Genomic DNA, 24,820 nt, shown 5'->3' with positions numbered 1-24,820 from the left:
CTGCAACTATGACCATACGGGACCAGCAACAATGGGCTGCATTTTACAGGACCCCCCAGGCAGGATCGGAATCGGGTGGGCGGGGTGGGGCAGAAGGCCCAGCGATCTTCCTGGAGGCGGAATTGACCGACAATAGCCTTCCCGCTCAGAGACCAATTGAGGCCCTTAAGTAGCCTATTAACAGGTCAATTAGGGATCTCTTCCCAACACCACTGTGATCTTACCAGGGGCGGGGGCAGGGGGGCCTCCGCCGCACGGGGAGGACACCTTGTAAAATGAGGCACACTCCCGACGGGCTTGGGGTAGGGGTCCCTCCTCCGTGGGCAATTTGTGGCCTACAGAAGACTCCCACCGGGAACCAATTCACCCCCCTGGGAACCCCCCCCCCCCACCCCAGGACTGCAAGCCCACACCCAACCCGCCCCTCGTCAGGGCCTTCTGGACTGGCTCCTGCAGCCCTGCCTCACTTAACTCATTTTTTAAAATTCATTCGGTGGCTAGGCCACCATTTATTGCCCATCCCTAATTGCCCTTGAGAAGGTGGTGCTGAGCTGCCTTCTTGAACCGCTGCAGTCCATGTGGAGTAGGTACACCCACAGTGCTGTTAGGAAGGGAGTTCTAGGATTTTGACCCAGCGACAGTGAAGGAATGGCGATATAGTTCCAAGTAAGGATGGTGTATGACTTGGAGGGGAACTTGCAGGTGGTGGTGTTCCCATGCATTTGCTGCCCTTGTCCTTCTAGTTGGTAGAGGTCATGGGTTTGGAAGGTGCTGTCTAAGGAGCCTTGGTGCGTTGCTGCAGTGCATCTTGTAGATGGTACACACTGCTGCCACTGTGCTTCAGTGGTGGAGGGAGTGAATGTTGAAGGTAGTGGATGGGGTGCCAATCAAGTGGGCTGCTTTTCCTGGATGGTGTCGAGCTTCTTGAGTGTTTTGGAGTGCACCCATCCAGGCAAGTGGAGAGTATTCCATCACACTCCTGACTTGTGCCTTGTAGATGGTGGACAGGCTTTGGAGAATCAGGCAAGGATTCCTAGTCTCTGACCTGCTGTTGTAGCCATGGTAGTTATATGGCTACTCCAGTTCAATTTCCGGTCAATGGTAGCCCCTAGGATGTTGATTGTGGGGGATTCAGCGATGGTGATGCCATTGAATGTCGAGGGGAGATGGTTAGATTCTCTCTTGTTGGAGATGGTCATTGCCTGGCACTTGTGTGGCGTGCATGTTACTTATCAGCCCAAGCCTGGATATTGTCCAGGTTCTGCTGCATTTCTACAAAGACTGCTTCAGTATCTGAGGAGTCAGGAATGGTGCTGAACATTGTGCAATCATCAGAGAACATCCCCACTTCTGACCTGATGATTGAAGGAAGGTCATTGGTGATACAGCTGAAGATGGTTGGGCCTAGGACACTACCCTGAGGAATTCCTGCAGTGATGTGCTGAAGCTCAGAAGATTGACCTCCAACAACCACAACCATCTTCCTCTGTGCTAGGTATGACTCCAACCAGTGGAAATTTTTCACCCTGATTCCCATTGACTTAAGATTTTCTCAGGCTCCTTGATACCATACTTGGTCAAATGCTACCTTGATGTCAAGGGCAGTCATTCTCACCTCACCTCTTGGGTTCAGCTCTTTTGTCCATGTTTGAGCCAAGGCTGTAATGAGGTCAGGAGCTGAGTGGCCCTGGCAGAACCCAAACTGAGCATCACTGAGGGCTCCACCGCTGGGCCTGGGTCTGAGGCTTCTGCAGTACCAGAAGTGGCCACCGCTCCCGGTGACACTCCCAGTACTGCTGAGCTGCTGGACCTCTGATTGGCTGGCAGCTCATGGAGGCAGAATCCCTGTCATTAAAGGGACGGGGATCCCGCCTCCTGAAACCTATATTTAAAAACACGGGGATCCCGCCTCTTACACAAAATTGAGCCCAATTGGAGGAGGCCCTGGAAGAGAGGTAAGTGCATTGGGGCCTTGACAGGGTCAATCAGCTAGGATGGGCGTGGATGTCGGAGTATAGGATGGAGTGGGTGTTTCAGCAAGGGTCGCCTGTGCTGCTGGGGAGTACCCTGCATGGGGCACAGGGTGCCCAATCAGGAGGGACTCCACCAGCCAGCAAGGAGGCTGCCATGTATTACCAGATGGCCTCCTCAGGTACCGGTGCCTGGTATTTTACCAGCGGCAGTAGGAAGAGGCCCTTAAGTGCCTATGTGACCTTGTCCTTCTCGTTTGTTAACTCTTGCCCCACCCCTGCTTTACTTGCTTAAAATCTTTTACATTTCTAATATTTGTCAGTTCTGAAGAAGGGTCATTGACCTGAAACGTTAACTCTGCTTCTCTCTCCACAGATGCTGCCAGACCTGCTGAGTATTTCCAGCATTTCTTGTTTTTATTACCTTAAGTGCCTCAATTGGCTTAAGGGCAGGTGGGCAGGCTGCCTGCCACCTCCCCCACTGCTGGTAAAATAGCAGCGGGAGCGGGTAGGTGACAGGCATTTAGACTTCTACTGGGGCCAATCCTGAGCAGTGATGCCTTAAACTGAGCAGAGCACTCCAGATGGGGTCCGACCAAGAAAATGCACACTGCAGGATAACTTCACCCTCTTTGCATTCCAGCCCTCTTGAGATAAAGGGAAACCCTTTAGATTACTTTTTGTAATAATGCACCAGCTTTCAGTGATTTGTGTACATGCTATATCATCCTAAATCCCTTTGCTTCTCCGTTGAGAAAGTAATGCTTAGAGGAATTATGTCAGGATGGGAAGAGTGCCGAGATTGGTGCCTCATGCATTAATATTAGAATTCCTACTGCTCCTGATTTATTTGGATTCCATAGCTCAATCCATCTGGTCAAATTTGCTGATGGTACTAGAAGTAGAAATTGATGGCCATATACTTCAAAATAAGTGAAGCAAAATGGGTCACATTTATTATCTAAGTACTATGTAAAGGAGAAGGGTTGGAGAGCCATTATGGTGGATCTCTGTCCCTTTACTCCTTACCATAATTTTCAGGGCTTTCCCAATTGGGCTGATCTGAGACAATGCCTGCAACAGGCTCAGCCATGTAATGTAAGTGAGGTGGGAGGGTGCGATCTCAGCCCTTGTTCCAATTTCCTTACTTTATAACAAAGGGATTCCCACTTTCACTGAAGTACCACAAAGCTGATACTGGACCTTGCACACAAGCCGTCCTCAGGCCAAAAGTTGGGGAAGCTGAGCAAAGACAGCTTTAAACATAAGCTTTAACTTTCTTCTACAGGCACCCAATAGATCATCAGAGGTGAAGGCCTTGAAGCTGTCAGTCAGCCTTTCAGCTGCCACCAATTCCAATTCATGGCATAAGGCCTTGCCAGGGAGCCAACCTCCTCCAGGGGTATGGCCAGGTCATGTCAGTGGCTCAGGATGCTATATTGGTGAGTATGGCGAGCTACATAGGCAGAGCACACTTTCAATGTGCTTAACATGTGACTGCACAAGGGATGGTCGGAAAGAATATCAAGGCAAACATGTAAGTAACAGCAATAATGGTAGATGAAGTTTAATTCGATTAAGGGCAAAGTCTTAAACATAGGAAGAAATATATGGGTAATATATGTACTCCATGAATGGGCTCAAAAAGGGTAAGGATGAAGTTGAAAGAGATCTAGGGTTTTTTGCAGACTTAATGCTCAATGTGTCCAATCACTACAGAGCCTTGAACAGTGGCAATTTGGAGATGAAATAAAACAGGAAAACCAAATAGTAAACAATATGGAAATGTAAGATCAGAAACACTGCAATGACAACTACCGTTTTCAATTATATTGCACCCTTAACATAATAAAATCTCCCAAGGCACATCATAGGAATGTTATAAGACAAAACAGTCTGGTTCAGCCTCAGACACTTGCCAGGGAGAGGGATGGAGTTGGTGTCTGAAGAACGGAGTTTGTGGTGGGGATCGAAGACAATGGCTTTGTCTTCTCAACATTTAATTGGACGGAATTTCTGCTCAGCCACTAGATGTTGGACAAGAAGTCGGACAAATTACAGACGGTGCAGGAGTCGAGAGGTAGAAGTGAGGTACAGCTGGGTGTCATCAGTCTACATGTGGAAAATAACATTGCATTTTCTGATGATGTCACCGAGGGGAAGCATGTAGATGTGAAATGAGATCGGGGCCAAGGATAGATCCTTGCAATGGTGCATGAGCAGGGAGATAAGTCATTGTAGGTGATTCCCTGGTTATGATTAGATCGATAAGAATAGAACCAGGTGAATGGAATCCCGCCCCACTGGATGGAGAGGGTTGCAGAAGGATGTTGTGGTCAACCATGCCAAAGGCTGCAGACAGGTTGAGATGTAATAAGAGAAAGACAATGGTCATACTAATAAAAGAAAAATAACTGTCATTTCAGCTTCATTAATTCGCTCAAAAGGATTCTGGATGAAGCTGAAAGAGTCTTAGGACTTTGAGTAGAGCTAACCTTCAATGTGACCTTCCACGAACACTGCAACTTTCCAGGGAGGCCATCTGACATATATACCATGCTGCAGGATGAGCTGTAACGCATGGGCTTCGGTGGACACTCAATGCCAGCGGCCCTGAAGATCACTGTGGCACCCAACCGCTACACTTCTGGATCTTTCCAGGGATCCACCGGTGACATGTGTGGGGTCACACAGGCAGCAGCCCACCACTGTATCAAGGAGGTGACCAATGCCCTATTCACGAGGGCTGGCGAGTATGTGCGCTACTGGACCGACCCTGACAGTCAAGCAAAGAGGGCTATTGGGTTCGGGGCCATCACTGGATTTCCCCAAGTGCAAGGATTCATTGACTGCACGCATGTGGCCATCAAGGCTCCCACGGAGCAGCCAGCTGCCTTCAGCAACAGGAAGGGCTTCCATTCAATTAATGTTCAACCGTTCTGTGACCATCGAAGACATTTCCTGCAGATGGGTGCCCACTTCCCCGGAGGCAGCCATGACACCTACACACTTTGACAGTGCCAGGTGACACAGCTTTTCAGACCCCTTGCTCGACTTCAGAGATGGATTCTTGGGGACAAGGGCTACCCACTGAAGAGATGGCTACTAACAGCTGTGAGGAATCCTCGCACTGCAGCATAGGAGGTACAACACCTGCCATGGCTCCACCTGAGCGACCATTCAGCATGCTGTTGGGCTGCTGAAGATAAAATTCCGTTGCCTCGAACAATTCGGTGGAGCTCTGCAGTATGCCCCAGCATGGTTCTCTGCACAATCTAGCACTGCAGAGGGGAGAGACCTTGCACAAAGAGGGCATGATTGATCACCAGTCCTCATCAAAAGAGGGGGATGTGAAGAAAGCTAATGAGCAGGAACCATTGGATATTGATTCCCTTGAACCAGAGACCAGGGCCATCATGCCTTCCTGCCACCATGATAGTGTTATGCGCATGAGAAGTGCAACGATGAAAACACAGAACGAAACTGAGGAGTTATAAAAATTGGAACAATTTTTAAAAGACTGATATATGTGCTGTCAACAAAATGAAGGACAAAACACACGACCCTCAGCATCTCTTGCACTCAAATCCACATTTGTGCCTATTAAGACTGAAAGCCAATTAAGCCCCATGTGCATGGAATGCAACAGATAATCACACCTGGATGTGAGCTCTACCCCAAAAAAATTAGACAAGACCTTTCTCAGGCTTCTCATCGCCAAATAATATCCATTATAATATCGTGTGAACCACCCTCAGAATGCAGCCATCATCAAAGTCATTATACAGCCCAGCTAGGACTGAAACCTGTAGTCACATGGGTGAAACCAACCCTTGTAAAAGTCACCTTAAAACGTAATCCTTTTGAGGAACAAAGGGGGAGTTTTTTCAGAACAGGACCAGAGACGACGTCATCAGTCTGGTCTGTCCTCAGCCACACAGTGCAACAAAAAGCCATCTTGAATTCCAGCAAGGCTGAGACAGATGCTGAGAGAGAGAGAGAGAGAGATTGATTCCAGCCAACAGAGTTGAACCCTGCTAAGACAAGTTGGAAGTTAGCTACAGCAGAGACAAGAAAGTGCCTTTGTAAAAAAGACTCTTCTGCTGGTAAGAATTAACCTAAGATATCAGCACCATCTTCAACCAAAGACATCAGCACCATCTTCAACCAAAACCGCCAGGAGATGCAACAGCCCAATGATTACCAGACAGGCAGCAACCAGGCCTGCACTTTAAAATTCATCTCCTAAGGCATCCCACAGGTTATTCCGGAAACAACTGACTTTTACATACTAAACTCTGAACATCTCATCCCGTACTTTTCTATCTATCTTCTCTTGAGAGTGTGTGTGAGAGTCAATGCGTGCATGAGTGGTGTTGAGAACATTGTCGGGGAATGAGACTGGTTTAATAAATACTTAATCTGTTGTTTTAAACCTAACAGAAAACCTAACAGAAAACCTGTCACTGTCTGTTTATTTGGCAAATAAAACACAAGGGGGTTAAAACACTTGAAACAAAAACACTTGCTGTGGTGAATTTGGAGGTGAACAGTGGAAACTAGCCACGCCTTCACCCACCCGACCATAACAATGGCCTTTCAAAGGGAACTCAATAAAGACTCACCTCATTGTATTCCGCCTGTTGCCTCTTCTCTATCTCGATTACGTGCCTAGCGCCCAGCTTCAACAAGTACTCTGGCACATCTGAGATGCTTATCAAGGGCATTTTGTGCCTACACTGGTAGCCCATTGAGGGAGCAAGGGTGAAGGCAGCATCTCACAATTCAGACATGAAAGAATGAGCATTTTGCAACAATGAATGTGAACTGTATATGACACCAATTGCAGAAAACAATATAAAGGTCAAATTTAATACACCTGTGAATCCCCAAGTTCATCTAGATGCTCTTTCTTTCCATACAGTTTTTTGTGCTTCTATGCAGTGTGATCCCTGTGCTAGCAGCTGAGATGTAGACAGGCTGCTGATCAGGATGCCCCTTGGCCTCGGATGACTTTGCCGGGCATCTTCTGGCTGCCTGAGGCCTGAAGGGTCCTGGCTGGCTGAGTGGCTGCTTTCGAGGTGCAGAAGCCTCCTCAGACATCGCGGCTACTGGAGCTGGGCTCACTAGCTTAGGGGCTGAGGAACCGCAGTCCACACTCAGAGTGTCCTGAGTGGAGCCCCTCAATGTAAAGGTCAACCTCTCCTCCTCCCTTTCAAGGCTCACTTGAACCTCCCTACTCACCAGAGAAGATAAGAATCTGGAGAAGACTCTTGTTCTTCCCTCACGGCTGAGCTCAGCTTATGGCCAAGGCGATGGTGTGCAGTTCTGTGCACTCCATGAGGGTTGCTAACTTTGGCATGGATGGACTCCTCCGTCATTGCCTCTGGAAGCTCTGCCAGATGTTGCCTTACTTCTCTCTGCAACTCCAGAATGCCCTGTGCCATCAACACCAGAGGCTGATCATCAGTCTGGGGCTCTGCATGGGCCTAGTCACCCACAGTCCTCTGACAGTGGCCTCGACTGTCACAGCCTCCGTCAGCTGCTTAGGTGCGTGGGTTGTGCTCTCACCAGCTTGTGAATCTGAATACAAGAATTGGATGCAGGAGTAGACCATTCGGCCCCTCAAGCCTGTTCTGCCATGCAATAAGATCATGGCTGATCTGATTGTGGCCTTAACTCCATTTTCCTGCCTGCCCCATAACCCTTGACTCCCTTGTCAATCAAAAATCTATCTAACTCAGCGTTGAATATATTCAATGACCCAGCTTCCACTGCTCTCTGGGGAAGACAATTCCACACACTAACAACCTTCTGAGTGAAATAAATTCTCCTCATCTCAGTCTTAAATGGGAGACCCCTAATTTTTAAACTGTGTCCCCTAGTTCTAGATTCCCTCGCAAGGGGAAACATCCTCTCAGCATCCACCCTGTCAACTTCCCTCAGGATCTTATAGGTTTCAATAAGGTTATCTCTCATTCCTCTAAACACCGATGGGTATAGGCCCAACCTGTCCAACCTTTCCTCATAAGATAACCCATTCTTCCCAGAAATCAGTTGAGTGAACTTTTTCTCAACTGTTTCGAATGCAATTATATCCTTTCTTAAGTAAGAAGAACAAAACTGTACACAGTACTCCGGATGAGGTTTAACTAAGACGCTGTACAGTTGTCGCAGTTGCACAGTTGTGAATAGAGGTGTTTCATTTGCAATTTTCCAATCCATTGGGACCTTTCCAGAACCTAGGGAATTTTGAAAGATCACAACCAATGCATCTACTACCTCTGCATCCACTTCTTTTAAGAATCTAGGATGCAAGCCATCAGTTCCGGGGGACTTGTCAACCTTTAGTTCTAATAATTTTCTCAGTACCTTTCCCCTACTTATTGTTTTAAGTTCCTCCCTTTTACCTCTTGATTTTCAAGTATTCTTGGGATGTATTTTGTATCTTCTATAGTGAAGACAGACACCTAAGCTAGAATTTTACAGCCCCCCTCAGGAGCGGCTGGTGGCGGGAGGTGGTGGGGGGGGCTGTAAAATTGAGTGGGAGGTGGGGGTTGCTGTTCCCAACTCCTTCCCGCCCCCGCTGCAATTTAACGCAGGGTGGCAGCGGCAATAAACGCCTGTCCGCCCCAGGCCAATCAAGGCCCTTAAGTGGCCAATTAACTGCCACTTAAGGGCCTCCTCCTACTGCCGCTGGTATTTTACCAGTGGTGACCAGGAAACAAATGCTTCCAGCCCACCACCAGGTAAAACCTGGCAGCCCTCTTGCGGGCTGGGGAGGGGGCCCTCCTGATCGAGCACCCGTGCCCTACGGAAGCCCCCCCTATGGCCCAACTGCCCCCACTGCACAACAATCCCCACCCCTCCTAACTGACCCCCCCTTGCCTCGCCAGGGTCCAGCCGATGGTCCCTGGCGAGGTCCCAAAAACTTACCTTCTTTCCAGGGCCGTCGTCCTCCTTGCTGTCGTTGTGTGGCTCCCAGTGGCGCTGCTGGGACTGAGAACTGCAGGCCTGCTGATTGGCCGACATCTCCATTTGGTGGGACTTCCTGCCTCAGAAAGGTGGAGGCTCTGCCCAAGGCCAATTAAGGGCCTAGGGAGGGAGCAATCCTGGCGTGGCTCCCCAGGCCCGGCGGAGGCTGATTCGCCCCCGACCTTTTGGCCGGTGGACGGGGCCTCCCATCCAATGTAAAATTCTGGCCCAAATACCTGTTCCAACGCTTCTGCCTTTTCCTTGTTTCCCATTATTAATTCCCCAGTCTCACCCTCTAAGGGACCAATGCTTACTTTAGCTATTATTTTCCTTTTTAAATACTTGAAGAAACTCTTACTTTTTGTTTTTATATTTCTAGCTAGCATTCTCTCATGCTCTAATTTCTCCCTCCTTTTTTTTTTAGTCATTCTTTGCTGGTTTCTAAAATCTGTCCAGTCTTTTGACCTACTACTAATCTTTGCAGTATTGCACATTTTTTCCTTCAATTTGATACTATCATTAACTTCCTTAGTTAGCCACAGATGGTGCATCCTTCTCATAGGTTCTCAATAGAACAAATCTTTGCTGAGAGTTATGAAGTATCTCCTTAAATGTCTGCCACTGCTTCTCTACTGTCATACCTTTTAATCTATTTTCCCAGTTCACTTTAGCCAACTTTGTCCTCATACCCCTGTAATTGCCTTTATTTAAGTTTAAGACATAAGTCATAGACCCATACTTCTCACCCTCAAACTAAATGTGAAATTCTATATTGTTATGATCACTATTGTCTAGAGGATCCTTTACTATGAGGCCATTAATTAATCTTGTCTCATTGCACATTATCAGGTCTAGAATAGTCTGCTCTCTGGTTGTTACTAGAATGTACTGCTCTAAGAAATTGTCCTGAATACACACTATGAACTTATCTTCCAGGCTACCTTTGCCAATCTGATTTGTCCAATCTATAAGATCAAAATCACCACGATTATTGCAGTACCTTTCTTACAAGCCCCCATTATTTCTTCCTCTATACTCTGTCCTACAGTGTAGCTACTGTTAGGGGGCCTATAAACTACTCTCACAAGTGACTTCCTACCTTTGCCATTTCTTGTCTTTACCCAAACTGATTCTACATCTTGACCTTCTGAACTAAGGTCATTCCCACTACTGTATTAATGTCATCATTAATTAACAGAGCTACCCACACCTTTTTCTAGCTTACTGTCTTCCAAAATATCAAACAACATTGAATAATTAGGTCCCCACCTTGGTCACCTTGCAATCACGTCTCTGAAATGGCTATCAGGTCATACATATTTATTTCCATTTGTAGTATCAATTTATCCATTTTGTTGCGAATGTTGCGCACATTCAAATACAGAGCCTTTAATTCTGTCTTTTTACCATTCTTGCAAACCTGAATGTGTACCATCAAGATGAATGTAACTGTGCTGGTGGAAGGTGCAGCAGAATTATGTAACAGTGCATCCTCTGACTGCTCCTCCTCCTCAGAGGTTAACGGCAGGCTCCCTGTCACAGTGGCTGTGCTTGTCTCCGGCCTTCAATGACTTGCATAAGAGAATACAAACATTTGTTAGTAAAGTTGTGCACATCTCCTCATACCAACCATGAGTGATATAGATCTCCAGATGTGTGATGGAGGTCACATGAACACAATGTCTCCTCACTCTCTTGTGCGGCACTCCAGTCTCACCGTCAGCAACTGAATGGCTGCCCAGGGCCCCCACGAGCTCCAGAGCCTCCACCTCAGCTGACGTCAGAAGATGAAGATAAGGGATCTCTCTACCAGTTCTCCAGGTATCACTGGTGTTATGGGTCCGTTTGTCATGCAAGTGGATAGAGACATCGTAAGACTTCGTAGGAAGAGCAACAGAACAGTTCTGCTTGTGGCACCCCTTGTCCCCTGATGGGGTCTCCCAAATGGTTCCTCCCCACATTCACTCTAAGGGCATATAATGGGGCTGAGCTGTGAAAGAAGGCAGCCTGTCGCTGAGAGGCAGGCAGCCATGCATCTGCCCCTTTGTGGTCACTCGCTCCCCATGTTGCACTCCCTCCCTTGTAGCCACATGCCAGCCCCAGAGATGAAGGGTATGGAGTACTCACCTTGGCGAGTGCGAAGGATGTCATTGACCCTATTGTACCACTGGACCTAGATCCGGAGAGTGACCCCACGACTGCTGACCTCCTCTGCGATCTCGATCCAGGCTAACTCGGTGAGGTAGGAGGATCTCTTCTTGCCATCCCTTGGAAAAAGGACCTCCCGCCTTTCCCTTGCAGCCTGGAGGAGAACTCCAGGGAAGCATTGCAAAATCGTGCGGCCATCCAGTGTCTTGCCTCAGTCATGGTTCCAGTTTGATCCTGCTCTGTGCTGATGGTTGGCGGTCCTGGTGCAGGAGGGTCCAGGAGTTGCAGTTCCCATTCCAGCAAACAGCGACAGCAGTGGTGCAGGGGTGGCAGGGGGAGGGTCCTGGATTTGCAGTTCCCATTCCAGTGAACAGCTACAGCAGTGGTGCGGGGAGTGTCCAGGAGTTCAAAATACAATCAGAAGGTGTTAAGGTCTAAAGTTCTATTAATGAATGTTAGATACCTGGTAGTTGAAGGTAATAGGGTGAACAGGTGTTGGCTGTAGATCAGTTTATTGTACTCAAATGTGTATATATAAAGAAGAGCCAGCCAGCACTAGCTGGGTGTTTTTAGGATTGGGGAAGTAATCTCTGTGACAAGCAATAAACAAGCTCTACCTGTGCATCCTAGTCTCTGTGTCTTCACAAACAGTCTTGGAAGTTTCTCCAACAGAGGGGTCTAGCAGTGCTCCAGGTTCACTATCTCACTGAAAGGCAGCAGTACAAGCGGAGCTAGCAGTGCTTTAAAAATGGTGCCAGGACCTGTGTTGGAGTCATCTGACGCTGCAATCTGTCTTTCCGAGCCTAACCCCATCGTGCAATTGGACGGGTCACGCACCAGCAATGTGTTAAGTGGCCGGCGGCAACGTGATCGCGGTCAGTCGGCCACACACATCATATGCGGCAACAGCACCTGCTTCTGGGTTCATCACAGTCACCCATGACAGGCTCACAAAATTCAGCCCATTGAGTATATTTAATTGTGAGAAATAGATTGGTTAAGAGCCAAAAGGCTGATTCTCAAAGATTACCCTGAGCTAAGAGGAAAGATTTGAAAAAGTTAAGTATTTCAGCTTTGAAAGGAGGCAATCGAGAGGTGAACTTACAGAGGAATACAAGACTGTAAAGTGTATAAAAAAAGGTTGATCAAGAACACTACTTCAAACTGTTGGAAGTTGTGATGGGAAGCTGTGTGTCAGACAAGGGGATAGGTTCAAACTAGTAAAAGGCAAATCAAAAAAAAAGTTGCATTTCGACAGCGCCTTTCATGACTTCAGGATGTCCTGAATGCTTAATTCACAGCCAATAAGGTACTTTTGAAATGTACTCACTGGTGTAATGTAAGAAACACAGCAGTTGTTTTACTCACAGCAACGTCCCACTAAAAACAACCTGTTTTCGGTGATGTTGACTGAGGGCTAGATAAATATTGGCCAGAACAATGGGGAGAACTTCCCTGTTCTTCTTCGAAATAGTGCCAGGGGATCTTTTATGTCCACTTGAGAGGTCAGACAGGGCCTGTATTTAACGCCTTGCCTGAAAGAACTAGGACCGACATCAGCAAAGTTTTACACAAGTAGTCAAATTGAGGAGTAATATTCTGAGTATGTGCTGGGTTAGGGAGCCCCATCATAGGAAGGAAACAGGAACATAGGAACTGGAATAGACCATTCAGCCCCTGGAGCCTGTTTCAACATTCAATTAGATCCTGGCTGATTTGCATCTTAACTTAATTTGCTCACCTTGGTTCCATAACTCATAATACATCTGCACTGAGTGCTGCTGGAGGGCACAGAGTGTGAAGAATGGAGTTTTGTAAGTGAGGCAGTTCGGTAAGGAGGGGAACTATAAATTGAGAGATAAAATAAATTTGTCTGCACTGAGAGATACTTTGAATGCACAGAATGTAAATTGGGAGTTTGGTGCTTCAAGGAGGGGCTCGTTTCTTTTTCTACCTTTTTTCAGCCTCCAGTAGCTGGCTCTCACTTCATTACAGGGGAAGAAACTGATTGGTGAGTAACTGGTAAGTTATTCTATTCCTAATTGTAATAAATAGTTTTTAAAGTTACGGTATGGCAGGTCAGCTCGGCCAAGTGGAATGTACATCCTGCGGTATGTGGGAAGTCATGGACACACCACATATCCTAGACGAACACATCTGCAGAAAGTCATCAGCTGCAGAAGCTTGAACTCCGGGTTTCGGAACTCGAGCAGTGGCTGGAGTCACTGTTGTGCATCCGCAAGGCAGAGGACTATGTGGATAGCACGTTTAGGGAGGTGGTCACACCACAGGTCAGGAGCAAGCAGGCAGAGAGGGAATGGGTGACTACCAGGCAGTCTAAGAGAACCAGGCAGGCAATGCAGGAGTTCCCTGAGTCTATCTTGCTGGCTAATCAGTTTTCCATTTTGGATACTGGTGAGGGCAATGGTTCCTCAGAGAAGTGCAACCAGAGCAAAGTCCGTGGCACCACTGGTGGCTCAGCTGTACAGGAGGGGAGGAAGAAGAGTGGAAGAGTAATAATGATGGGGATTCGATAGTCGGGGATCAGACAGGCATTTTGCGGCAGTAAATGTGACTCCAGGATGGTATGTTGCCTCCCTGGTGCCAGGGTCCAGGATTTCATGGAGCGGCTGCAGGACATCCTTCGGGGAGGATGAACAGCCAAAGGCCGTGGTCCACATTGGTACCAATAACATAGGTAGGAAGAGGGATGAGGTCCTGAAAGCAGGTTTTAGGGAGTTAGGAAGGAAATTAAAAAACAGGACTTCCAAAACAGCAATCTCAGGATTACTCTCAGTGCCATATGCTAGTGAATGTAGGAATAGACGGATTGACCGATTGAACACGTGGCTGGAAAATTGGTGTAGGAGGGAGGGTATCAGATTTCTGAGGCATTGGGACCGGCTCTGGGACAGGTGGGACCTGTACAAGATGGACGGGCTACACCTTAACAGGACCAGAACTAATATTCTTGCAGGGAGATTTGCTAGTGCTGTTGGGGAGGGTTTAAACTAGCTTGTCAGGGGGATGGGAATCTGAGGGGTAGCTCAAATTGGAAGAAAGTAAAGCTGGTTAATAAGAGGTAGAAAAATAGCAAGGGACATTAGAAGACAGGCGAAACAAAAGCAAGCATCAACTCAGTTTAGAATGCAAAATAATGTTAAGAAGACAAGGTTAAGTGCACGCTACCTGAATGCATGCAGCATTTGCAACAAGGTAGATGATTTAAAGGCATAAATAGAGGTAAATGGATACAATCTAATTACTATAATGGAAAAGTGGCTACAGGGTGACCAAGGCTGGGAACTGAATATTCAAGGATATTCGACATTTAGGAAGGACAGGAAAAAAGGAAAAGGAGGTGGTGTTGCACTGAAAATCTAAACAATGATTCTCATCCTTTTATTTTTATTCGTTCATGGGACAGGGCATCGCTGGCAAAGATTTATTGCCCATCCCGAATTGCCCTTGAAAAGGTGGTGGTGAGCCACCTTCTTGAACTGCTGCAGTCCGCATTGAAGGTACTCTGACAGTGCTTTTAGGGAGGGAGTTCCAGAATTTTGACCAAGTGGCGAAGAAGGAAGGGCGATAAATTTCCAAGTCAGGATGATGTATGATTTGGAGGGAAACTTGCAGGTGGTGGTGTTCTCATGCACCTATTGTCCTTGTCCTTCTTGGTAGCAAAGGTTGCTGTTTCAGGTTGCTGTTGAAGAAGCCTTGGCGAGTTGCCAGGGTGCATCGCATGGATGGTACACACTGTAGCCACAAAGCACGGGTGGTGAAGGAAGTAAATTTTTAAGGTGGTGAATAGGGCATCAATCAAATGGAATGTTTTGTCCTAGATGGTAGGCTGGATATTATAAGCCCGCCACTGCAAAGAAATAGCGGCCTGCACACGTTGCGGAGCCGCCGTGATATTAAACGTGGCAGCTCATTAACATGCCTATGTCTCACCGCCCCTCCCATGACGTGGAGGGGGCGGGCTTGATGCTGCCATGAACGGTGTCAGCTGACAGGAAAGCAGGTGCGCGTGTCACATTTAAACGACAGCCATCGCTGCTTTAAGTTAAAACATGAAAAAAAAGTTCTGTCTGCTGGTGCACAACAAAGAAGGCATAGAAACGTTTTGCCAGGAACATTCTGTGACTTCCAGAAGATGTCAGAGGCGTGATCCAGGGTGGCCCCATGGTTCGAAGATGCCTCCCTGATCGGTCTCCTCCAGGCTGTGTGGGCAAGGCAGGAGGTCCTTTTCCCCAGTGATGATAAGAAGAGGCCCTCCCGCCTGACCAAGCAAGCCTGGGTGGAGGTGGCAGAGGAGGTTAGGAGTCATTCACCAGGACTGGGTGCAGTGCCGCAAGAAAGTGAACGATCTCTTGCTCTCATGGCTCTGCTGAACTTGGGTGTCCCCACACAGAGTGGCACATGTGTGCCACTGCCATGCCAAAGACAGGGAGGTTGGGCATGGGGGGAAAGATGTTACATGAATGGATGCATGTATGAAGGAACTCATCCTTGTCTGCTGCTCAGAGCATGGCACCTACATGACAGGCTCACTCAGTCGTGCAGACTGAGCCTCCCCCACCTTTGAGCCCAGCACCCCTGTTGTGACAGATGTCGTGTTGCTGCTTTACCATGCTTAATATCTGCCACCTTGCTTCTTCAGAAAAAAAGGGCCCACAATGCGTGAGGCAAACAAGAGTGGTGCAGATCTGGTGGAGATGCCACAGGCCATGTGCAGCATTGAGCGGATGATGGCAGAGTCCATCCAGGCCATGACAGTTGCCATGTCCCAGGCATTTGAGCGTATGGCTTTATCCATGGAGAGGATGATGGCCCTCTTGCAGAACCAGATACCATTGCTTCGTGCAGACGGACAATCCCTCACCATGGCCATGAGATCCATGCAGCACTGGCAAGGTGAGAGTGGGACCGGGGCATGGAAACTGTCTCTGCCCCTGCTCCTTCCTGGGAAAGCAGAGGGGTTCAAACGAGCCCTGCGATGGAGGAGGTGAGCCTGCGTGCCATATCTAGGGTCCCCGTTCAAGGTGATTCCAATGTGGATATCGGCCCCTCCGCCGGTGAGACAAGCTCTAACAGCCACGATGTCTGAGGAGAGTTCTGCGCTGATGCAGGATTCCCCCAGCCAGCAGGGACCCTCTGGTCTCGTGCGCACAGAGGACGACCGCAGAAGTCATCCACAGACAAAGGGCAATCTGATCAGCAGCCTTCTTCCAGTGAGGCTGTTAGCGCAGAAGTAGCACAGTGAAGGAGCACCCGCAAACGTTTCAAAAAAACATTGTGACACAAATGGGTCTGCATGGGTGACACTGCAATGTAAAAAGTTTAATCACCAGATGTTCTTCACTAACATGTCTGTCGTTTTTACTGTGTGAATGACATGTGCCAGCATTTACCAATCTTGTCTCTTCCCATCACATCATTGGCCTTTCAGAACTGCCAATGTATGGAATAACATCATTGCCATGCCAGCATTCCTCATGTGTGCCTCCATGGATGCAGTAACATGGACAATGGCTCAGTCTGCTGCTGCCAGGAATGGTGGAGATGAAGATGTTGCAGATGCAAACTGCTGCACAACAGGTAAATGAGGATGCTGTGTGGCATGCAGAGCACAAGGTGGACTTTATAGCGTGGAGAACCATTGATCAATAAGTTGTTGCCGTGCATCACTTGTTCGCTGCTCGTCCTGCATGCGCCGCCTGGATGCTCTCCATTCTCCCATGCGCCTTTCCTGCTGCAAGCTCTCTGCGTCTCCATCATCTGAGGAGGAGTCCTGCTCATGTCTCTCCTCATCCTGCAAAGTCTCCGCACTATTTAGTGCGTAGTTGTGCTGAACACAGAAAACAGCGACTATACGAGCTGCCCTTTCCGGTTGGTACTGCAGGGCACCAACCGATCTGTCCAGGAAGTGGAAGCGGATTTTCAGCATGCCGATCACCTGCTCAATAGTGGCTCTTGTCACGCCGTGTAAGGCGTTGTATCTCTCCTCTACATCACTGGTGGGGTTTCTCACCAGCATCAGGAGCCATGTCTCCAAGGGGTAGTCCTCATCTCCAAGAGGCCACCCCTCAATGTAAGCCAGTTCAGTGAACAGCAACGGCATCTGGGACTGGCGTAGGATGAAGGCGTCATGGAAGCTGCCTGAAAAGCGGGCACAGATTTGCATAAAGCAGTTACGTGATCACATACCAGATGCATGTTGAGCAAGTGGACACCATTTTAGTTGAGGTATGCAGCTGGTCAGCTGGCGGGAGCTTTGATGGTCACATACTATCCCTTGCACTTGTGGGAATCCTGTAATGCAGCCAAATCCAAAGGCCCTCTGGGCCTGGTTCTCGGGGTCAGTCCTGAAGCAGACATAGTCACCGGCCCTCCGGTACAAGGCATCGATGACCTCCCTGATGCAGCGGTGCACTGCTGACTGTGTCACCCCACATAGGCCGCCAGTGGGTTCCTGAAATGATGCAGAGGTGTAGAAATAAAGAGCCGCTGTCACTTTGAGCTCCACAGGCATAGGATGTCCATCGGCGGCAGGTCATCGTTTAGCAGGGCACAGATGTGTCACCATCTCTCTCGACATTCGCAGTCACCTCTGACACTGGTGCTCAGCCATCTGCAGGTATGTCATGTGTGACCTGTAGATGCGTGATGTTCTTTAGTGGCAAGTTTGCCTTGGAGACTGCCGCTGCTCATGACCAGGGGCTTCCATTTGGGCTGCACCTGCCTCTTGATCCTGCCTGCGGCGCATATGGTTCCTCACAACAAATGGATCAATGAATATCGGGTGTACCATCCCCATCTCCAAATTGCAATTAAATTTGGTTCCTTTACTACTCCAAAGGCACCTAACAAGGCAAAGAATTGTGTTGATTGGTATTTCAGGTGCTTTCATGTATCAACTATATGGCGTGGCAAGGCATTGCCCGTTTTAGCTCCCACTAAGAGTTGCACAGCACAACCACATTCAGATTGTTGCAGTTGCATCGATTGGCCCATCAGCCAGATTATCTTTAACCATCTACCATTTATGGCACCCACCACCCATGGGTTCCTGGAGTGATATTGTTCCTTCACTCCCACAAACATTCAAGGGTGCAGAGTGCCCCCTTCACAGAGGGAGAGTCGGCAGTGGCCCTCCTACATGCCTGTCGAGTTGTGCCCCGGTAATACCATTCCCCTCCCACTTCCCTACATGCATGCAGATTGTGCCCCTGGTAATACCATTCCCCTTCCCACCTCCCTAGACCACTGCAGAGTTGAGACCCGTCTCGTAACACTAACCTTCACAAGCTCCGAGCACTGCAACTTCTGTCCCACCGGCTTTCATCAATCAGGAACATGAGAGATGCCCGTTCACTTGAATATTCAAAAGTGTTTGAGAAGTAGCAGCGGGCTGCATAATGCAGCAAGGTAAGGAGCGCTTTGCGTACTTAAATTTGGCTCCCATCACCAAGCAGCGAGGGGGTCGCCTTGAGACCTCGTTGCCGCCAGAAATTTGGAGCCAGGCCTTCCTGGCGTTGGGATGCACGGCGGGCCTCTCCCAGAGGCATTTTCCAGCACCACCGCCCCCCGCCAAGACCCCCAACATCAGAGGGAGTCTGTAAAATTCAGCCCGGTGTCAAATGTTGCCTTAATGTCAAGGACAGTGACTCTCACCTCACCTTTGGAATTCAGTTCTTTTGTCTATGTTTGGACCAAGGCTGTAATGAGCTCTGGAGGAGAACAGTCCTGGCAGAACTCAAACTGAGTATCGGTAAGCGGATTATTGCTGAGTAAGTGCCACTTGAAAGTACGGTCAACAATATCTTCAATCACTTTGCTGATGATTGACGTAGACTGATGGAACAGTAATTGGCTGGATTGAATAGTCGTGCTTTTGGTGGACAGGACATACCAGGGCAATTTTCCACTTTGTCCAGTAGATTCCACTGTTGTAGCTGTACTGGAACAGCTTGGCTAGAGGCCAAATATGGAAAAGGAATCTGATTGCAGTTGTTGGAGTCCAATCACCTCAGCACCATTACATCGCAGCAGGAGTTCCTCAGGGTGGTGTCCTCAGCCCAACCATCTTCAACCGCTCCATCAATGACCTACACTCCATCATAAGGTCAGAAGTGGCAATGGTCGCTAATGATTGCAGTGCTCAATTTCATTCACAGATAATGAAGCAATTTGTGCCCACATGCAGCAAGACCTGGACAACATTCAGGCTTCAGCGGATAAGTGGCAAGTAACATCAATGCCACACAAGAGCCAGGCAATGACCATCTCCAATGAGTGAGAATCTAACCATCTCTCCTTGATATTCAACAGCAAAACCATCACTGAATCCCCTACTACCATCAACATCCTGGTTGGGGTGGGGGGAGGGGTGGTGGCAGGAGGTGTGTGTCGCATCGACTAGAAAATTAACTGGATCAGCCACATGAATACTTTGGCGACAGCAGCAAGTCAGAGGCTGGGTGTTCTGCAGCAAGTAACTCACCTCCTGACTCCCAAAGATTTCTCATCATTGACAAGGCGTAAGTCAGGAATGTAGTATAAGGGTCTGAAAGGGTTAATTTTGAGACAGTGTAACAAATACCTCCCAACATGATAATCTAACAGATCACATGTGAGAGTGATTTGGAGGAAGATGCAGTGCAGACTGGTGTAAAGCTGTAAATAGTTAGAATGTAATAAAAGAGTTAATGTTCAAAGTATTGAAGACTCGGTAATCTCTCTAAGCTAAACAACCAAGTATACTAAGGCAGCAGCAGATAAACCAAACATACAACATGGTGAACAGTGGTGGTTCTTAACATGCAAAACTCAGAAGATGTAAATGAAGAAATACTCTGAAGAAAGCTGACCAGAAAAAGTGCCAAAACTGCAGAACTCGAGGAGGCTGTGAAAAAGCTCCAAAGTTGCTCCATGGACGAAGGAGGCACAGAGAGTTGGGGAATTGCTTGTAGAGGCATTCAGGCTGCACCACAGGCGAGTAGTCTATGAAAAAATTCCAGTCCAGCAATTGCAGGCAACAAGTTGGAGAGCCAAGCAACGATCGAGGATCTGGTGAGCAATACATAAAGAGGGTAATAAAGAATTTGTTCCTGACGGCACAAGGTAAGCAGCACAGGGAAAACCAAAAGTCCGTCGCGAGGGTGGATCCAAGGTCGGTGCCATTACATGTGGTGACCAGAGCGAGTGAAAAACAAGAGGCTGTAAATACTCAATACTCAGGACAAGGGAGTAAAAACAGTACAAAACCTCCCTTAAAGAAAGAAATAAGTAGAGCCTCTAGCTGAGAGATTTCACAGGGAGAAACGTTGACAATAGCAGGAGACAGCACGAGGCTGAAAAAGCGCAGGAAACATCCAATGCTGGAGGGAAAATTTCAAAAGGAAAGTAAACCAAATAGAAAGCCATGGATCTTAAATTCATAATATCAGTGAGATTGGACACATGGAAGGACCAAATCAAACTCAAAATTGGTCACTGCCAGAAAAGATTTTTGAAATACAGAATTGCTTCCAAATTAGACAACCAGTCTGAAGCAGAACAAGTTAATACATTGCTGTATTCCATTGAAGCAAGAACAGATGATGTTATTGCAAGACAAGGCATGAATGAGACATCAGATAAATTTGATGAAGTTTTAAAAGCCTTTGATAGCTACTCCAACCTGCAGAACAATAAGATTCTAGAAAGGGCTAGATTTAACAGAAGGGTCCAGAAACCGGGTGAAGTAGTTGTTGCTTTTATTAATGACCTTCATAGAGTAGCTGAAGGATGTGAATATGGAGACCTAAAGGCAAAATTCTTAAGAGAAGGCCTTTTAATAGGTATTGCTGATGAATCAGTATCATATTTATTGCAGTATAAGGAAGACCGCACCCTAGACAAAGCAATTCAGCGAGTGAGACAAGCAGAGGTCTGAAGGACATAGCAATCCTGAGAAGTGAAGAAAGAGCTTGGTTCAGGAAACCTCCAGCCACTGTACAGTTCCTTAATCAGAGGACTGTAAAAGAAGCACCAGAAAAGAAGGTACACTGCAGGGGAGAAGTGCAAGACGCCATGAAATCCTGGCAGCGCTGTGGCACCAAAAAGACACACAGGCATGAACAGTGTCCTGCAAACAAAGCAGAATGTTTCCAGTGTAAGAAAATAAGGCATTTTTGGAAAACATGCCAAAATAAAATCTCTACTCCCACAAGTTCAAAAGAAAAGGTCTTCAAGCATAGAGTTGTCAATGAAGTTGAACAATCTCCAATATGAGAGAAATCAAAAACTTCCTCGGTGAGATCAATGATCCTAATCAGGCATTTTAGAAAATGTAAATATAGAAAATAGGAGCAGGAGTCGGCCATTCGGTCCTTCGAGCCTGCTCCGCCATTCATTATGATCATGGCTGATCATCCAATTCAGTACGGTGCTTCTGATATGACCTTTTTCCTCAACCGAGGATTTCCCCCCACTGTGGTTGACAGGGCCCTCAACCGTGTCCGGCCCATTCCCCGCACCTCTACCCTCACCCCTTCCCCTCCCTCCCAGAACCGTGACAGGGATCGCCTTGTCCTCACTTTTCACCCCATCAGCCTCCATATCCAAAGGATCATCCTCCGCCATTTCCGCCATCTCCAGCGTGATGCCATTACCAGTCGCATCTTCCCCTCCCTTCCCCTGTCAGCATTCCGAAGGGATCGTTCCCTCCGCGACATCCTGGTCCACTCCTCCATTACCCCCACCACCTCGTCCCCGTCCCATGGCACCTTCCCCTGCAATCGCAGGAGGTGTAATACCTGCCCATTTACCTCCTCTCTTCTCACTATCCCAGGCCCCAAACACTCCTTTCAGGTGAAGCAGCGATTTACTTGTACTTCTTTCAATGTAGTATACTGTATTCGCTGCTCACAATGTGGTCTACTCTACATTGGGGAGACCAAGCGCAGACTGGGTGACCGCTTGCGGAACATCTCCGCTCAGTCCGCAAGCAGGACCCTGAGCTTCCGGTTGCTTGCCATTTCAACACTCCCCCCTGCTCTCATGCTCACATCTCTGTCCTGGGATTGCTGCAGTGTTCCAGTGAACATCAACGCAAGCTCGAGGAACAGCATCTCATCTACCGATTAGGCACACAACAGCCTGCCGGACTGAACATTGAGTTCAATAATTTCAGAGCATGACAGCCCCCCATTTTACTTTCATTTTTAGTTATTTTTTCTTCCTTTTTTTTACATTCTTTTTTACATTTTTTACAATCTTTTTTTTGCATTTATTTCATTTCATCTTAGTTTGTTCAGTTTGCTTACCCACTGTTTTTTTTTCAGGTTTGCACATGCTGATGTTCAATATTCAGTGTATTAACACCTAATCTGTACTAATGCTTTGTCTTTCAACACACCATTAACATACTGTTTGCCTTTGCTCCGTGACCTTTTGGTCAGCTATGTGGCCTGGTCCAATCTAGACCTCCTTTGTTATCTCTTGCCCCACCCCCACCTCACTTGCTTATAACCTGTGATTTTTCTAATATTTGTCAGTTTCGAAGAAGGGTCACTGACCCGAAACTCTGCTTCTCTTTTCACAGATGCTGCCAGACATGCTGAGTGGTTCCAGCATTTCTTGTTTTTATATCCAATTCAGTAACCTGTTCCCGCTTTCGCCCCATACCCTTTGATTTCTTTCCCAAGAGCTATATCTAACTCCTTCTTGAAAATATACAATGTTTTGGCCTCAACTGCTTTCTGTGGTAGCAAATTCCACAGGCTCACCACTGTCTGGGTGAAGAGATTTCTCCTCATCTCAGTCCTGAAAGGTTCGCCCGATATCCTTAGACTATGACCCCTGGTTCTGGACTCCCCCACCATCGGGAACATCCTTCCTGCATCTACCCTGTCAAGTCCTGTTAGAAATTTATAAGTTTCTATGAGATCCCCCCTCACTCTTCTGAACTCCAGTAACTATAATCCTAACCGACTCAATCTCTCCTCATACGTCAGTCCCGCCATCCCAGGAATCAGTCTGGTAAACCTTCGCTGCACTCCTTCTATAGCAAGGACATCCTTCCTCAGATAAGGAGACCAAAACTGCACACAATATTCCAGGTGTGGCCTCACCAAGGCCCTGTATAATTGCAGCAAGACATCCCTGCTCCTATACGCTAATCCTCTCGCTATGAAGGCCAACATACCATTTGCCTTTTTTACCGCCTGTTGCACCTGCATGCTTACCTTCAGCGACTGGTGTACGAGAACACCCAGGACTCGCTGCATAATTCCCCTCTCTCAGTTTATAGCCGTTCAGATAATAATCTGCCTTCCTGTTTTTGCTACCAAAGTGGATAACCTCACATTTATCCACACTGCATCTGCCATGCATTAGCCCACTCACTCAAATTGTCCAAATCATCCTGAAGCCTCTCTGCATCCTCCTCACAACTCACCCTTCCACCCAGTTTTGTGTCATCTGCAAATTTGGAGATATTATATTTAGTTCCTCATCTAAATCATTAATATATATTGTGAATAGCTGGGGTCCGAGCACCGATCCCTGCGATACCCCACTAGTCACTGCCTGCCATTTGGAAAAAGACCCATTTATCCCTACTCTTTGTTTCCTGTCTGCCAACCAATTCTCTATCCATCGTAATACACTACCCCCAATCCCATGCGCTTTAATTTTACATGCTAATCTCTTATGTGGGACTTGGTCAAAAGCTTTCTGAAAGTCCAAATAAACCAAATCCACTGGCTCCCCCTCATCAACTCTACTAGTTACGTCCTCAAAGAATTCTAGTAGATTTGTCAAGAATGACTTCCTTTTCGTAAATCCATGCAGACTCTGCCCGATTCTACCAATGTTCTCTAAGTGCTCTGCTATAAAATCTTTGATAATGGACGTTAGAATTTTCCCCACTAGTGACGTCAGGCTGACTGGTCTATAATTCCCTGCTTTCTCTCTACCTCCCTTTTTAAATCGTGGGGTTACATTGGCTACCCTCCAATCTGTAGGAACTGTTCCAGAGTCTGTAGAATCTTGGAAGATGACCACAAATGCATCCATTATTTCTAGGGCCACTTCCTTAAGTACTCTGGGATGTATACCATCAGGCCCTGGGGATTTATCAATCCCATCAATTTCCCCAACACCATTTCTCTATTTATACTGATTTCCTTCAGTTCCTCTCTCTCGCTAAGCCCTGTGTTGCCCAACATTTCTGTATGATATTTGTGTCCTCCTTTGTGAAGATAAAACCAAAGCATGCATTTAGTTGGTCAGCCATTTCTTTGTTCCCCATAATAAATTCCCCTGTTTCTGACTATAAGGGACCTACATTTGTCTTCACCAATCTTTTTCTCTTCACCAATAGAAACTTTTACAGTCAGTTTTTATGTTCCCTGCAAGCTTGCTCTCGTACTCTATTTTCCCCTTCTTAATCAATCCCTTGATTCTCCTTTGCTGAATTCTAAACTGCTCCCAATCCTCAGGTCTGTTGTTTTATCTGGCAGATTTATATGCCTCTTCCTTGGATCTAATGAGGTCTCTAATTTCCCTTGTAAGCCATGGTTTGGCTACCTTCCCCATTTTACTTCTGTGCCAGACAGGGATAAACAATTGTTGTAGTTCATCCATGCGCTCTTTAAATATTTGCCATTGCCTGTCCATCGTCATCCCTTTAAGTAACGTTTCCCAATCCATCATAGCCAACTCACGCCTAATACCTT

General features: G+C 47.3%; 1 protein-coding gene across 1 annotated transcript in view; it reads right to left on the bottom strand.

The window, feature by feature from the left end:
* hydin (HYDIN axonemal central pair apparatus protein) overlaps window positions 1-24,820 on the bottom strand; it is a 1,234,740-nt gene that overhangs the window by 782,491 nt on the left and 427,429 nt on the right. The window lies entirely within an intron of this gene.

This window comes from Heterodontus francisci, chromosome 17 (assembly GCF_036365525.1).
Source record: "Heterodontus francisci isolate sHetFra1 chromosome 17, sHetFra1.hap1, whole genome shotgun sequence".
In the NCBI taxonomy this organism is placed as follows: domain Eukaryota; kingdom Metazoa; phylum Chordata; class Chondrichthyes; order Heterodontiformes; family Heterodontidae; genus Heterodontus; species Heterodontus francisci.
This window is presented reverse-complemented; position numbering and strand designations above follow the sequence as displayed.